Source organism: Lipotes vexillifer, unplaced genomic scaffold (assembly GCF_000442215.2).
Source record: "Lipotes vexillifer unplaced genomic scaffold, Lipotes_vexillifer_v1.1 scaffold481, whole genome shotgun sequence".
In the NCBI taxonomy this organism is placed as follows: Eukaryota; Metazoa; Chordata; class Mammalia; order Artiodactyla; family Lipotidae; genus Lipotes; species Lipotes vexillifer.
The window spans coordinates 190,496-201,043 of record NW_006789873.1 but is presented as its reverse complement, the minus strand read 5'-3'; the positions used below and the strand labels follow the sequence as shown (position 1 = coordinate 201,043).

Here is a 10,548-nt window from a genome sequence, read left to right as displayed (position 1 = left end):
CCCCACCCCCGTCTGCAGATGCCTCCTGGTGGGGAATCTACCTGTTCATTCTGTCACCACTCTCTATTCCTATTTTGTCTTCTAACAGATGAAAAAGAGCTAAAAAGAAGTCTAAAGAAGCTACTTGGGCTCATAGAGCCATCACGGTGCACTTAACCGCATCCTTCCTTTGTGTAGTCCAGCGGTTTTCAATCTATGTTCTGAATAGCTCTTGGGTTCAGAAGCAGGACCTCAGAGCCTGCTGAAAGTGGGGGTAATGGGGAGTCTAAAGTGGTAAATAGATGGGGCTCCAGGCCTCCGCTCCACCTCTTCCTGAGTGACTCCATTTTAATCTGTTATATATATATCGCGGTCTGACTAGATTTCATTTTTTAAAAGCCCTGCTGCTTAGAATGAGTTTGATAACCATTGGTCCAACCCAGCCTGAGGATATTGGGGGAGCAGAGTATGGGATACCGGCCTTTCTCCACCGTTCCCCAGCTCCCCAATGACAGGCAAAGCAGCTCTGGCTTTTGGGCAGTCTGGCAGTCCCCTTTCTCAATTCTGCAAGCTCTTAAGAACAAAAACAAAAAACAAAAGAAGAATTAAATTGAAAAAAGGGATACTTCTCTTCTTATGGCCAAATTGCTCTGAACAGATGAAAGGAACCAGACTGACAGGTGATTGTTCTCTAGATTACAGCCCTAAACCCAGGCTGAACCTGAAATGCTTGGAGGGAAAAAAATGCCACAGATTTTGAGTAATGCTCCCCAATTGGCTTCTGCTCTGAAGACTCAATGAACACACACTATTTCCACTCCATTTCCTTAAACTGGCCTCTGTGCTAGGCTGTAATGAAACCTGTAGGGGAGGAAAAGGCCATTAGCTTCGGGAAGAGGATTATTTTAGTTGCTTAAGCCATCCTCTCCTGGAAAACATTCTCAGGCGGGTGTTTAGGCTAAAGTCTGTATTGTTATTCTGAACGCCATTAGAAGGCTTGGAAGGTTTTCTAATATTTACTCATTGTAGGTATTCTATATAATCCTATATACAATTTTATTATAATTTTTAAACTCTCTAGTGTTTCATTTTATGTTCACTGACTAATTCAGCTTTATTACAACTATCTAGTGTCATCATTAGCCCAGCCCTCCCCTTGGTTATACTGGACTCCTCGTCTGCCACATTCCATTTTTTTTTCATACCATTGCACCTATCTTTTTGTTTTTGGCCGTGCCACATGGCACGTGGGATCTTGGTTCCCCGATCAGGGATCGAACCCATGCCCCCTGCATTGGAAGGTGAGGTCTTAACCACTGGACCACCAGGGAAGTCCCTCAGGACAGTATTAAATAATTGTGTTTGGTACATTCTGATTTAAAAGTTCAGAAGGTTTTTTTTTTTGCTGCACCATGTGGCTCGTGGGGTCTTAGTTCCCCGACCAGGGATTGAACCTGGGCCCTCAGCAGTGAAAGCGCAGAGTCTTAACCACTGGACCACCAGGGAAGTCCCTCAGGACAGTATTAAATACATGTGTTTGGTATATTCTGATTTAAAAGTTCAGAAGGTTTTTGTTGTTGTTGTTGTTGTTGTTGTTGCACCGTGTGGCTTGTGGAATCTTAGTTCCCCGACCAGGGATAGAACCTGGGCCCTCAGCAGTGAAAGCACAGAGTCTTAACCACTGGACAGCCAGGGGATTCCCCCATTGCACCTATCTTGAATGATGTGTCTACACCTGTCTAAATCCTAATTGTTGGAAAGAGCTCACTCTTTCAGTTAGATTAGGGATGGGTTCGTATCCCAGCTCTAGCATCTTAGACAAGTTACTTATTGTCTTTGAGCCTCAGTTTCCTCATCCATAAAACGGGGGTAATAATTAGACCTCTCTCTACTAGAGATCCTTTGAGGAGTCACTGAGATAACTTATGCAAATATTCTGGTCCACATGGGTGCTCATTAAATGGAATTATTGTTACTACTCATGCTGTAAAACACAGTTAATATGCGTCTTCCTCCTTCACGTCTCTCCTGATGCAGCCTGAGAGCATCCCTTCCCCCTTTTGAACAATATCCATTTAGCATTTAACCAGGCACTAACATGTGTTCGTTAAGTCAATCAGCAAATATTGTACATCTGGTATGTGATGGGCACAGTACCAGATGCTGGGGGTGGGTGGGAGTAGAGAGGTAGATGTGAGAGAAGGAGGGGAGGAGGTGGAGAAAGCAGGGCTGAAACAGAAACAGATTCAGTCACTGCTCTTAAGCATGTTATTTTCTTTCTTTTTTCTTTTGTCCCTTGGCCGCGCCACGCGGCATATGGGATCTTAGTTCCCCAATCAGGGATCGAACTTGTGCCCCCTGCAGTGGAAGTGCACAGTCTTAACCACTGGCCCTCCAGGGAAGTCCCAAGCATCTTATTTTTCAAGTAGAGAAGATGCTGATAGACGCAGATACCTAGAATCCAAGGAACAGAGTGGTGTGCTCTGTAAAGAAGGTGCAACCAGAGACGCAGCTGGAGGAGTGTGCATGCTGCATAATAAAAGACAAAGTTCTGGAAGTAACAGCTCTCATTCTTATTGTTCACTTTCCCCCTGTTTGCTGATGTCTCCCAGCTAATGTATGGCTATGGCTCCTTAAGGAAGAGTAGGTGGAATTCTTTTCTCTTCCACAGTGTTCCAGAGTACATCATTGTGCTCTTAGTGTATGCACTGATATGAGACACTTCTGTAAACTGTCCATAGGAAACAGAATAAAGTGTCTGCAACACACTCTGGGAAAGACCGCCTATTCTCTTGTTTCATCTTATTGCAAGGGTAGAACACTAATGCACTGTAACTCAATATGTGAAAACGTTAAAATGACTTAGCCCTATGTTTTCAATGAACAGATGAATAAATAAATGAATCCTTCTCCTGGAATCTTAAAGACCCTCAAGATTATTTTAAACAAAGAGAACTGTGTTGGGGATTTGGGTATCGAGCCAACTGTAGGACTCCTGGCTTTCCCCTGAGCCTGTGAGATTACAGACAGGTACAGGGAGCGATTCTGGGATGCTCTGACCCCACAGCCTCTTTATTTTATTTATTTTTTAATTTTTAATTTTTTTGTGGTACGCAGGCCTCTCACTGTTGTGGCCTCTCCCGTTGCGGAGCACAGGCTCCGGACATGCAGGCTCAGCGGCCATGGCTCAAGGGCCCAGCCGCTCCGCGGCATGTGGGATCTTCCTGGACCGGGACACGAACCGGTGTCCCCTGCATCGGCAGGCGGGCTCTCAACCACTGTGCCACCAGGGAAGCCCCAGGCCTCCTTATTTTAACCTATCACTTGTCCCTGCCTTTCCAAACTAGTGTCCGGGAAATAAAGTCTGATCGTGCTTTTGGTGGATGTTGGTTCTAACCATCTTGCCATAGCAGGCTGCTGCCAGGCCTCTTGGAAGTCAGACCTCCTCCCGCATCTCAGCACGCAATTCCCCTCCCCTCCTCTTCACCTTCCTCTGCTCTATCCCCACAGTAGCCCTTATCTTCATTAACTGACTGGCTTATTCCTTAGTACACCATCCTTTTAAGGCAGATTCCAATGACTTGGTATTTGTCCTAATTGAGACTGGGCTGGGCCCAAGCTTTGATGGGAGAAAAACAAAAACCCCTGAAAGTTGAAAGACTGGGATTCTAGCCACAGACCTGATCCTTGTTAACTCTGCCACCTTAAGAAAGTCACCTAGCCTCTCTGAATCTCCATTTTCTCTGCTGCTAATGTAGGGACTGGCTTTGCTGACTAAAGGAGAAACAAATAGCTAGATAAGCCCCCATCACCACTATCCACACAAATAATGGAGCTAGGAACACGAGATCCTTCCCAGGTAATTAACTAGTGCTGCATTTTAAGGATGGTGGGTTGGGAAGATGGGCTTTAAAGGGGGGGAGGAGTAATTGACATCTCCCAAGCTAATGTTCATAATGGTCTATTAAGAACACATTTAAAAGAAATGGCCTACTCTGTAGTCTCCTACCCAGGACAACAAGCCAGTTCACTCAAAGTGGTTTTGGAATAGGGCTATAAGCACACGCCTTTAAGTAAAACAGAGAGCTGCTTTGCAGAAAGCAGAAAAGTGGAGTTTTCCTCTGATACATTTAAAAATGGTCACTTTACCATCGCCAAACTTCATTACCACACCCAAGAGCTAAAGCTTTGAGATTAATGATCGTCATCCCAAAGAGAAGTCATTGACTGTTAAAAGAAAAAACTAAGCAGCAGCACATGCTCTTTACTGTTCTGCATTCTTTGAGAATTAATGTCAATAATACTATTGCAACATTTTTCAAAATAAAGGATGGAGTGTTCTAATTGTCTAGTAAAAAAAAAAAAGGTCCAGGGCTGAATCCCCATAGAAAAAACCTGAGTTTAAATCATTAACACCACAAATCTCTGATAATTGTGGAGTGTTTGCAAGTGCCTTAATCAGCATGGTATGTCTGAGTGGCCCGTTTTAATTTGATCACACTGATTAAGTTTCTGTAAGCTAATATATGTCGCATTTCCAATTCTATTAAATGAGAATCTCCTGCCTTTCCTAGATATTATCAAAATGCCCTGATGGGCGCAGACTAGGCTTGGTATTCTCAATTGCTACTGACTTCCTGATTATATAATCTTTGTATTAAATGAAATCAATGAAAGCACAAATTAAATTCAGCAAACTTTACGGAGTAAATATGTTTTCCCCATACTTTTGTTATATTTTCACCTCGAGGTGTGGAGCGCATTAGTTGGAACTCACTGATTACCTTTAGCTATAAATTTTACAGGGCTCTCTCCCCTTATATACCAATTCCTAGAACTGTCCATCCCGTTGGAAGGCACTGTAGAAGTGGGTGATGAATAGGCACTCTCCCTATTATATATGTATTATAGTTGTGCCTTTTTGGGCTCTTGATAAGAGCTATCTTATGTAAATACAATTGCTTTGTAAATGTAAATGCCTAGTGAGTCATCGATCACCCTGGAATTGGAGGAAACAGAACAATAGGGGGAGGTGTGAAAGAAACCACCTAGGGACAGGAATGAAGAAAATTGCTAAGTGGGTAAAGGATTGAATCCCTGAAGCTAGAGAACTTGGTGAAAGGGGCTGGGACAAATTTATGGTTACCAAAGGGGAAAGGGGGGGTTAATTTAGGAGTTTGGGATTAACAGATACACACTGCTATATATAAAATAAACGAGATCCTACTGTATAGCACAGGGAACTATATTCAACATTTTGTAATAACCTATAATGGAAAAGAATCTGAAGAGAAGTGAAAGAGCAACGGTCATCTAGATGGAGCCCGGTGCAAGGGAAGAGCCTTGCTCTGGCGCCCAAGGGCTCAAGGACGGCTAGTAAAGAAGATGAGAGCCCGTGTGGACAGGCTTTGGATCACAGGAAGGCAGGAGGGAGAGCACCTCCACCTGCCTTACCCTTCAGTCTCCCCCGTCTTTTAGACGCCTCCACACCCCACCTCATGCCACTTCCTTTGTGCTCCACTGTCTGCTCCCTCTCTGCTCTTTTCTCTGTTCTCCCTTCATCCTTCCTTTCCTTACCAGCCCCTCGACCCTGCTTTCTTCCTCTCTGTCCCCTCCGCTCCTCTAACCTCTACTTCCCTTCATTCTAGTCTTCTGATGAGTCCTTCTCGTTCTCCTTTCGCTCAGTCTCCCTCATTTAGTTGCCGAATCAGTTTAAATAAGGACCAGAGGGGAGCAATGGGATCCAGGAACGCCGAATATGGGTACCCCCCCCCCCCAAAGCTTAAGCCCAGCGCGGGGCAAGTGGATCCTCCCCACCCTTTTGAGAAATCACTTTTCCTCGGATCCCCCTGCTGGTGGGTCCAAGTGCTTTGCCTAACTGCGTGTCTGGCGCCCATCTCTCCTCCGCCCCACCCGCTTTGGCTTCAGCTTTGCCTCTCTAGCATCTGTGCAAGCACTGTTGGGCAATGAATGAAGCTAAGTTGTTAGCTGCGAGAAGCTTAACATGGGGCAGGAGGAGAATGCTTTGTCAATGTAAAAAAAGGGGAGGGAGTATCCAAGAGCTTCAGGAGGACAAGAGAGGCCTTTTCCCCAAAAACGTTTAAGCAAAAGGCAATACAGCATAGAGGTCAAGAGCCTGAGCTCTACAGCCACCCTGTTGGAGTCTTGAATGCCAGCTCCACCTCTTATGACTGTGTGATTTTGAAGGAGTTGCTCAACCTTTCTGTGCCTCAGTTTCTTCATCCATAAAAAGAGCATGATAGTACTGTCACCTGCCACATAGATGGTGAGAATAAGTAAATGAATTACTCCATGTTAATCACTCAGACTCACGCCTAGTAAAGGGTTCGTGAACACTTGCTGTAACTGAATATGAGTGCATGCAGGACTTGCCTGAGGTCTTTAAAGACTGCTTGGTCCATGATGCATATTTATATGTTTTGTGCAGAAGGCTTTTCTCAGTACCTAAAGAAGTTGACCTGTGGTTAGATAGGGAATCATGCGAAGCTGTTTCCAATGTCAAGGGCAGTGGCACCTGTCCCTTTGCCCCCAGAACCAGACCATTTGCATGTGTACTTCCCACAGGTCTCAATGGATAAGGACCAAGTAAAAGCTGCCCGTAACCTAGCCCAACCTGAATGGACAGCTGCATCAACGTGGCCATAAAGATCATCCGCACTCCTCAGCTAAATTGCATTTATCATTCCGAAATCAAAAGTTGAACAGGTGGATAACTCCAGAGACTCGGGTTTCTGATACCATTTAACACTGAAAATGGTACCCAGAAAGAGACAAAGAAATGCTTGGGTGTAAAAATAGAGAGAGCAGATATAGAACAATCTAATTTTTTCTTTTGTAAGCCTTCAACTTCTAGTTCTAACTAACATAAACCTGGGCCTTTTGTGGCTGGCTAACAATTCCACGATGGGGGTGGAATAATTTTAACTTATTTTCCTTGATCTTCTTTCATGTCTTTAACCTGGTGGCATGAGAATATGTAGCTCCAGCCTCCAACCCAAGGCCAAGTCGGAAGACGTGTTAGGCCATTGCTTTCTCTGAGGACCCGAGTTTTGGTTTGGTCAATGGAGGTACCCTTGTGAATGGCGAACAGCTAACTGGCACAGCCATTACAGTCCAGGAGCCTTGGGAGGGGCTCTCAGAGCTAACTAATGTTTCCTTAAAAGATCCTGAAACGTGTGTGGGGTAACACATATTTTATCATAGTTATTCTGGCTCTGCGAGTGCAATGAAAATGTTAGCCTTGGCATATCAATCGTGTTTTACAGATGACTGTAATTTCCTGAATGTCAAAACTCCAAATTTTTCTACTAAGCAAACTTTTCAGTGGCAAAACAGATTGCTTCCATAATGTATCACTGTGGACAGGAAAAATGAAATCTTTATGCACTGTATTATGAATCAATGAGGCATTGAGATTCTTGGAAGGGTGAGTGGACTCTGGAAAATGAAAAACTGCCGCTATTCCATCTCTACAAACCGCTGCTCAGGGAGTGGAGACTTCGGCAGCATTCAGCGTGCGGGCCCCAGAAATATTGGATTCAGGTTGAAACCAGTTCCTGTCTTTCCCTGCATGTTGATGAGGTAAATATTGCTGTAATTAGAGTGTGAGTCAGGGCATTGAACAAACCCTCCTGACACGATTCCCTTTGCTTCTGGGATGATGTCTCTGTTGGGTGATTGATAAAGGGACCCTGAGAGGACTGCACATTTCACTAAGAGAAAAATAATATTAATAGCAAATAATTGTGGAACACGTACCAGGCGACCTGCATCGTGCTAAGCACTTTACATGGGTTATCTCATTGAAGAATCACAACACCGTGAGACTGGTGCCTAGAGCTGAGGAAACCAAGACCGAGAGGTTAAGTAATTTGCCCAAGGTTCCATAGCTGGGGCTTGCTTCCAGAATTTGCTAACCCCAGAGACAGAGCCCTTAAGTACAAAGTATTTATCAGTGGCTGACTGCTTCCCAAGACTCGGGGTCAGCTACGTCCATGGAGAGAGAGAAGAGATATAAAGAAGATGCAGTCCTACCCTCTTTCCACGATGCCCGTGGCCTTGGAGGGAAAAGGGGACTCGGACATGAACACCAACATCGCAAAGTCAGATGAGCAGAGTTCCCGGAGAGAAGTCAAGATAACCCTTTCTACAGACTCCAAGGAAGGTGTGGCTGCTTCAACTATGGCCATCAGGAGGAAGGAAGGCTGGAGAAGACCTGTTTGGAGAGAGGTAGAGAGGAGCAGGCAGTGTGCCTGGGGGACCAGCAGAAGCAGAGGCGTGAGGAGGCTTGTAAGGCACAAGGAGGGAGAGTTTGGTTGGCTGAGCGTGTGGGAGTCCATGTGCAGGGGAGCAGGGATAGGATGGAAGATACGTCTGGACCAGTAACTTAGTGATAAATCGTGGGCATTATTCAATGAAAAATCAGTCTGCTAATTTCCCCTGCAAAGCCTTGTGCTTTACCCTTTATATCTTTGCTTTTACATTTACTTTTAAGCCAGAGATTCTTGATGGGTCCTTAGCCCCAGAAAAATTCTAAGGCTGCCACATTTGCCTTTGGTGTACTCAGTTTTCTTTCTTAGTTTCCTGCTTCTTCCTCAAAACTTGATGCCCGTCTCTTTACGTGCCCTGCACACCACCTTTCCCCCTTCCCAACGTGAGATCTGATTATTAAACTTACAGGAGGGATATCTTAGAGGTCATTTAGACCCCCTGACATCTAAATGACTGATAAGTCTTAGTGGCTTATGACCCACTACCCCCTATCGCCTGTTCCCCACCTCCGACACAGGAGGCAGATCCTTAAAGGAATGGAATAAACCTTACATTGTGGTTTCCTGGCCAACTGTGAGAGGGGGAGCTCTGCTTCCCAGCACCCCTGAGAATTCTGCCACCCAACGAGGCTGGCCCTGGTTGCATGTCCTATTAGGGTGTTGCAGAAAGCTCTGCACCGCTTCACGCGAAATTCCTTTCATTCTCAAATAAATGAGCACGGTGGCATGAGGTAGCAAGACGAGTCTGGATGTCTAGACGTGGGTTTCAGACATAGGTAACTTGATTCCTTACTAGCTGTGTGACCTTTCACCTGTCTGTGCACTAATACCTGCATCTATGAAATGGACTGGACCTGTCTATTTCACAGGCATGTTGTAAAGATCTAATGAGAGAGAAAGAAAATGTGCTTTGTTAAAAAAAAATCTTTGCGATAGAGAACTTTTCAGAAGAAGAGGACAAAGAGAGTGTTATGCCTTCAAAAATGTCCGGAATAATAGCTCTTTAATCCTTGAAAATGACCTGAGAAATACAAATATTTCAAATTATTTAAGAACCTCAAAGGTGACTCACTTGTCACCTGAACTATGCTTGGTACACTGAAATGCGGCAACACCGGCCTCTCCAAAATGTACCTGCCCATGTTTCAACTGTCAACACATTTTCTCACCACACAGAAGGTGAAGGTTGCTGTGTTCTCCTCTCACACATTTCTTGTAACATCTTGACTCCTGAATGTTAAATGGGAAAGAGGTGGGGCAGGGAAACAAGAGGACTTCAAAAATAGCCCTAGGGAAATCAAACCTTAGTGTGTTCATGACTGATTCATGATTCTGGAAAGGAAAAGCAGTCTGATCAAAACCGTCACCAAATGGCCTCATTTTAAATTCCTGTGCTTTCTTTGAGCATAAAGGATCAGGCATCCTGACTGAGACCTACTGAAGCAGACTTTCGCCGGCATGCAGTAGCCAGTCACCTGCAGGCTGTGAAATTCCCTCCTAAGTGAAGAGGGCGCAGCACTGCCCCTCGGGGGATGCCTCTCTAGAATGGAAATCCTTCTGGTGGCGCCAAGTGCATGACACTTTGATGAATGGAGTTTTTCTAAGCACTTTCTTTCCGTATCTAAGGTTCTGAACAGCCTAAGCTGAGAGAGTCCAGCAGGAAAAGGCGAGAGGAAAGGGGAGGTGTAGGACAGGGATGGTGAAGACGGGAGGACAGCAGCTTCTAGCCATCATGAAGGACAAACAAAATTCTAACTAAGGGTGCGATTTGGGGCCTCAGTGAGGAAGTGTTTGAGGGGAAGGGGACTTCTTCACCCTTTCAGGTGGTGTTACATGTGCAGCAGTCTCTCCTGGCTAGGGAATGCCAACGCTGGGGCCGGAGGAGTGGCAGCAAGCCAGAGGCAGGGTAATATTGGGAGTAAGAGGCCTGTGTGGCTTGGGGAATAATGCCCTTGAGCTCTGTTTAGTGGTGAATAATCTGAGAGGAGGAGCTGATGCACAGAGAGGTGGAAGAAGACAAAAAAGAATGTCCTGGCCAATTCCAAGGCTTGATGGTAAATGTTCCATTAACTGGCCCACCAGTCTGCATTCCCATAGGTGCTAGGCCCAGTGCTGAGAGATGGGAGACATGCCAAGGAGTCTTTTCTGTTTTAAAATAATGCTGTACACACTATTTGATTACCAGCTTTTTTTTTTTTTTTTTTTTTTTTTTCGCGGGCCTCTCACTGCTGTGGCCTCTCCCGTTGCGGAGCACAGGCTCCGGACGCGCAGGCCCAGC

General features: G+C 45.2%; 1 protein-coding gene and 1 non-coding gene across 3 annotated transcripts in view; one reads left to right on the top strand and one right to left on the bottom strand.

Annotated features, from left to right (window-relative positions):
• The window catches only part of HS6ST2 (heparan sulfate 6-O-sulfotransferase 2), a 304,245-nt gene that overhangs the window by 275,352 nt on the left and 18,345 nt on the right, over window positions 1-10,548 (top strand). The window lies entirely within an intron of this gene.
• On the bottom strand, window positions 1,413-1,485 carry TRNAE-UUC (transfer RNA glutamic acid (anticodon UUC)). Its single transcript has one exon. It is a non-coding gene; the product is annotated as a tRNA-Glu (tRNA).